Source organism: Bison bison, unplaced genomic scaffold (genome assembly GCF_000754665.1).
Source record: "Bison bison bison isolate TAMUID 2011002044 unplaced genomic scaffold, Bison_UMD1.0 scf7180017845426, whole genome shotgun sequence".
Classification (NCBI taxonomy): Eukaryota; Metazoa; Chordata; class Mammalia; order Artiodactyla; family Bovidae; genus Bison; species Bison bison.
The window spans coordinates 4,608-10,879 of NW_011475999.1; the positions used below are offsets into that span (position 1 = coordinate 4,608).

Here is a 6,272-nt window from a genome sequence, read left to right on the forward strand (position 1 = left end):
AAAATGAAAGTGTAGTCACTCAGTTGTATCTGACTCTTTGCAACCCCATAAATTGTAGCCTACCAAGCTCCTCTGTCCATGGAATTCTCCAGGCAAAATTACTGGAGTGGGTAGTCATTCCATTCTCTAGGGGATCTTCCTAACCCAAGGATCAAACCTGGGTCTCTGGCATTTCAGGCAGATTCTTTAGAATCAACCCATATTTTGACATATAAAAAAGAACCTGACATGTATAACATTATTTAATTAAAAATAGCAAAGTATATGACAGCAGTAGACATAAGTACTTCAAATTGTAAAAGCCAACATTAGTGTATTTTACATTGATCTCTAATGAATGCTTCAACTGCTATAATTCTAGGATGTGAGTAACAGAGAAAATTATCAATTTAGTTTATGAAAATAAAATATGATTGATAGATGCAACCATATAGGTAGCCATTATTAGTCATTGTTTTAGAAGACTCAAGTATTAGTCTTCATTACAAGGAATAACTGAGTTTACATTCGATTTTTCTAGCTTTTAGAAAGCTAAAAAATAGTGTTTGCTTGAATTCAGTGGTCTAGAAGTTATGCTGAAAATGAATATCCTTAGGAACGGTAGATAAACATTTACCCTTTTCTTGATACAGTGATAATTGATGAAAAAAATGCATTTGAGGCAAATTTGATCTTTTATTTAATGTTTTACATTTTTGAATGTTCATATGTGTTTTGGTAAAAGGTCAACTTTTTATGCATTCCCCATTTTCTTGAGAAGTGAAAATTTAAAAGCTTATTATTCCCCTGACAGAAACTTGGGCTTTTGTTATTTACAACAAATATTCCTGTTAAAAATACAAATAACAAGTTATGATTTAAAGATCATCAATGAATGATATAGCGAGTATTCAGTATTTCAATCTCTGCTATGGTGATATAGCTTGATATTGTTCGATGTTTTACCCTTCCCAAAGACATTTATTTTTTCAGAGGAAACCTGAATAACTTATTTAAGAATAATAAAATTAGGTGTAGCTCTTTTAAGAACTAGAGTGAAGTTGAAAAGTAAGATTAGGCATTCATCTCTTTTTAACAGTTATTTTAATGTAGACAAGGTAGTAAGTCTTCTGAATTAGTGACAAATGGTATGGAGTAGCCCTCATAGTCAACAAAAGAGTCCAAAATGCAGTACTAGGGTGCAATCTCAAAAAAGACAGAATGATCTCTGTTCCTTTCCAAGGCAAACCATTGAATATCACTGTAACCCAAGTCTGTATCCCAACCAGTGATGCTGAAGAAGCTGAAGTTCAACGGTTCTATGAGGACCTTCTAGAACTAACACCCAAAAACGATGCCCTTTTCATCATAGGGGACTGGATGCCAAAGTAGGAAGTCAAGAAATACCTGGAGTAACAGGCAAATTTGACATTAGAGCACAAAATGAAGCAGGACAAAAGCTAACAGTTTTGCCAAGAAAACATATTGGTCATAATAAGCACTTTCTTCCAACAACACAAGAGATGAATCTAAACATGGACATCATCAGATGGTCAATACTGAAATCAAAATGATTATATTCTTTGTAGCCAAAGATGGAGAAGCTCTATACAGTCATCAAAACAAGATGGAAAGCTGAATGTGGCTCAGATCATGAACCCCTTATTGCAAAATTCAGGCTTAAATTGAAGAAAATAGGGAAAACCACTAGACCATTTTGGTAAGACCTAAATCAAAGCCCTTACTGTTATACAGTGGAAGTGACAAATAGATTCAAGGGATTAATCTGATAGACTGACTGCCTGAAGTACTATGGATGGGGGTTCATGACATTGTACAGGAGGCAGTGATCATGACCATCTCCAAGAAAAAGAAATACAAAAAGGCAAAATGTTTCTCTGAGGAGGTCTTAAAAAAGTAGAGAAGAAAAGGCAAAGGAGAAATAGAAAGAGATACCCACTTGAAAGCAGAGTTCCAAAGAATATCAAGGAGAAATAAGAAAGCCTTCCTTAGTGATCCATGAAAAGAAACAGAGGAAAGCAATGGGAAATACTAGAGATCTCTTCAAGAGAACTAGAGATACTAAGGGAATACTTCATGCAAAGATGGGCACAATAAAGGACAGAAATGGTAATGGTATGGACCTAACAGAAGCAGAAGATATTAAGAAAAGGTGGCAAGAATACACAGAACTATACAAAAAAGATCTTCATGCCCCAGATAATTATGGTTGTTGATCACTCACTTTTCCTGGAATGAGAAGTCAGGATGGATATCATAACTATAAACAAAGCTAGTGGAGGTGATGGAATTCCAGTTGAGTTCTTTCAAATCCTAAAAGATGATGCTGTGAAAGTGCTGCACTCAAAATGCCAGCAAATTTGGAAACTCAGCAGTAGTCACAGGACTGGAAAAAGTCAGTTTTCATTCCAATCCCAAAGAGAGGTAATGCCAAAGAATGTTCAAACTACTGCACAATTGCACTCATCTCACATGCTAGCAAAGTAATGCTCAAAATTCTCCAAGCCAGGCTTCAACAGTACATAAATTGTGAACTTCCAGATGTTCAAGATAGATTTAGAACAGGCAGAGGAATCAGGTAAAATTGCCAACGTCCACTGGATCATTGAAAAAGCAAAAGTGTTCTAGATAAACATCTATTTCTGCTCCATTGACTATGCCAAAGCCTTTGACTGTGTGGATCCCAATAAACTGTGGAAAATTCTTATTGGAATACTAGACCACCTTACCTACCTCCTGAGTAAGCTGTATGCAGATCAAGAAGCAACAGTTAGAACCAGACATGGAACAAGAGACTGCTTTCAAATCAGGAATGGAGTATGTCAAGGCTGTATATTGTCATCCTGCTTATTTAACTTGAGTATAGATTACATCACGTGAAATGCTGGGCTGGATGAAACACAACCTGAAGTCAAGATTGCTGGGAGAAGTATCAATAACCTCAGATATGCAGATGAGAACACCCTTTGGCAGAAAGCAAAGAATAACTAAAAAGCCTCTCAATGAAAGTGAAAGAGGAGAGTGAAAACGTTGTCTTAAAACTCTATACTCAGAAAACTAATGAAGGGGAAAAAAAAAAAAAAAAAACAAAAAACCTTCTCAGAGGCATTTGCCAAAGGGCAAACTAAATGACACACTACATACCCAAAGTCTCCTATATCCTGGAGGTGTGTCATGAGATAAACCGTCTTCAAAATACTCAAGTGTAAGAATTTCCTGTTTAAACTTTGTGACATGTTGATGAGAAATCTACCTTTTCTACACTTGCTTCACCATGGGCCTTCACAGGGTAGTCTGTGAAGACCACAGATACTGTTTACTACTTGGGTAGTAACTTGGTCACCCACAGGAGGAGGCAGGATTCTGGCCTGCAGAAGGTATGTGTCTCCCTCTCCATCCTAATTCCTCATCTCATTTGGTAGGAGATTACACATGCCTAGATGTGATTCAATTTATGGACAATTGATATATAGCCAAATTGGATATATTGGTAGCTTTATTTGAATAATTCTGAGAATTATGTAAGAATAAAATATGAAATATTATGGAGGATTTCTAAAACATTCAAATTCTTGCCTATTAGTCAAGTTCATATACACATTTGTAAACGAGCTTGTAAATCAATGCAATTTTAAGTGAAATCTCAATAATTTTTAAAAGTCACAAATTGTAAACTTCAAAGCCAGAATTATTTCTAGATCTCACTAACTACAGGCTCCAGTGACAGAATTATTAATGTGCATTATCTGACATTTAATTGTTGATACAACTAAAGCTACCCTCACTGATTTGACACCAATAGGATCTTTCTGGAAGTTTGTATAAGAATTGCTCCTCCATAATTGATTGACACTTTCATTTATCATTTTATGATTTCATATCTCAGCCATTATCAATTGCTAATTACTTTTGTAAAGTAAGTATTTATTTTAAAATCTTTTTAATATTGTTTTCTTTTATTATTTGTCAAGTTTTGGATAGTTTAATATGTTTCATGTAACATTTTTAACATGCAAAATATGTGTCTAAATTTCTAATGATTTCAAAGAACTTGCAGTCAGTCATAATAAAATAAAAAAAGTTTTGGATAGCACTTCATTTTCTTTTAATAAATGATATCACTAATTAAAGTAGTTTAGTGCAGGAAATATTACATTTGCCTATACTATTATTCTCTCTTCTTTAGAAGGCTCAATCCTTAACCGTTAATGGGCTTTAAAATTATCATAAAAGTTGTTATATTGGTGCATCTATTTTTTCCAGTATGGCACTTTAATTACAACACAGTTGCTGTAACAGCTTTTGAATGTTTCTATGCAAATAGATGGTAAATTGATAAGGATATTATTCTTTATGAACTTTATTTTTCACCAATTTATTAATTTCATTGTTCCAATGATAAATAACATTATTTCAAACATAGAATATTATTGTTAAAACTTAGTCTATCTTGAAACACTTACTAACACCCTGTGGAAATGAGAACCAAACATGCACCTTGCTTAACTGCAAAATGAGTGCTGTCACTCATCTCACACACCACCTACTCCAGGCTTCTTGTGATTTTATACATCATTTATTAACTACCTAGGTACAGTTTTCATAGAGCGCCATCCTTGACATAACACAGCTGCAGAGATGAACAATCAAACGCAAAACTACCCAGAACCAAATCTGGCTAAGGACTCCAGGAAACAAGCAAATGAGAGGTAAGAGCAGACAAAGTTCCGTTTTAGTCACTGAGCAGGAGAAAACCTACATGGAATTAAAATTTCAAAATGCTTCTCACTATCCTCAATGGAATGACAGGAGCTACCAGTGCAAGTGTGAAGCATTTAATAGCTCATATATTTTTATTTATGAAGATCAGAGCTTGAATTTGAAATACAGTACTCTAGTGTGAGCTTCCTGGTGGCTTCGTGATAAAGAATCCACCTGCCAATGCAGGAGACGTGGGTTGGATCCCTGGCAAATCCCATGGACAGAGAAGCCTATCTATTCCAGGACTGTTGTAATTTGTAGTCTTTGATATACAACTTGTGAAGTGTTATATTTGCTGAAAATGTATATATTCTGAGAGGAGGATTACAATGTTTCATATGGATTTGGGGTCCAAGTTGATGTCTATGAATTCTCATGGATGTGGGATCTTTTGTTCTTCTAAAACAACTGTCTCCATTGCTCCTTTCTCAGTGTTTCCTTTTCTCTCCCTGCAGGCTTACCATCACCTCGAGAGGAGATTGTTGCTGTGATCCTGGGAATCATCTGTTTTGTCTTGACGTATACTCTAGTGAGAGTGATAACTTTTATTCCACGTAAGTATATTTTTGAAATTGTGATTGAACTTTTCACTTTAATGATCATCAGTGCCTCTCAAAAATCATATGATGAAATAAAACTGTGCATTCAGCCTAAATGTGGAATAGCTATTCTCAGATTGTCCAAAGTATAAATAACACAATGATTCTAGAGAACATTATATATATATATATATATATATGTATATATTTGTATATAGGTTTACATGTATATATATGTTTTTCTGATTTCATAACTCAAACACAGACTTTAGGAAGATGAAAGACTATATTGAGAAACACAAATCAGTTCTTGAGATTGGTTAAACCAAATACTATAAGAGGTGGTGGCATCTGTTCCTTTTTGTTTTTTAATTTTTTCTTTTCCATCAAATCTTCATTGCTTAATTTATTTTTCTTGGTAGAGTCAGTTTTAGTTTAGATTATTTAATCTTAAGCAATTAACCAAATTTTAGACTCATAAACTAAAATCATTATGATTTATTTAGAGCAATATTAACTTTTGTAATGATTAATTTTGTAGCTGCTCTAATACAGGAACAGAATAACTCCTCTCGGATAACAAGGCTCCAGAAAGGTACATAATAATTTTAAAGTTCTGGCATATATACAATTGGTATTTTGTCTCTATCTTAGGCTAATGAAAATAAGAATAGATTATAGCATAGAACATAAATTGTAAAATGGAGCAACAAATATTTATAAGTAATGATTATAGGAGAATGCTTCTGTCTGTGCCACAGTATGATCACCATATGCTTTGTTGACAATTGGTTCTAATTTCCTTCTGCTATAGTATAATAAAGGCAAATAAGTTTGCTATTCTAAAACAGAGGTTTCATTTCTTGATCCTCAGGACGTGTAAAGAGTGGGTATTTCTGTGTCTTTGCTTTATATGGAGACATAAATTGGCTTATGAGAGACTGACTCTTTCTGTGAATGTATGTGTTGGTT

The 6,272-nt window shown here is 34.1% G+C and overlaps 1 long non-coding RNA gene across 1 annotated transcript; it reads left to right on the top strand.

Annotated features, from left to right (window-relative positions):
* The first annotated feature begins 3,104 nt into the window (after positions 1-3,104).
* LOC104984674 lies at positions 3,105-6,256 on the top strand. Its single transcript, XR_824775.1, has 3 exons — positions 3,105-3,377; positions 4,592-5,315; positions 5,842-6,256. It is a non-coding gene; the product is annotated as an uncharacterized LOC104984674 (long non-coding RNA).
* The last annotated feature ends 16 nt before the right edge of the window (positions 6,257-6,272 follow it).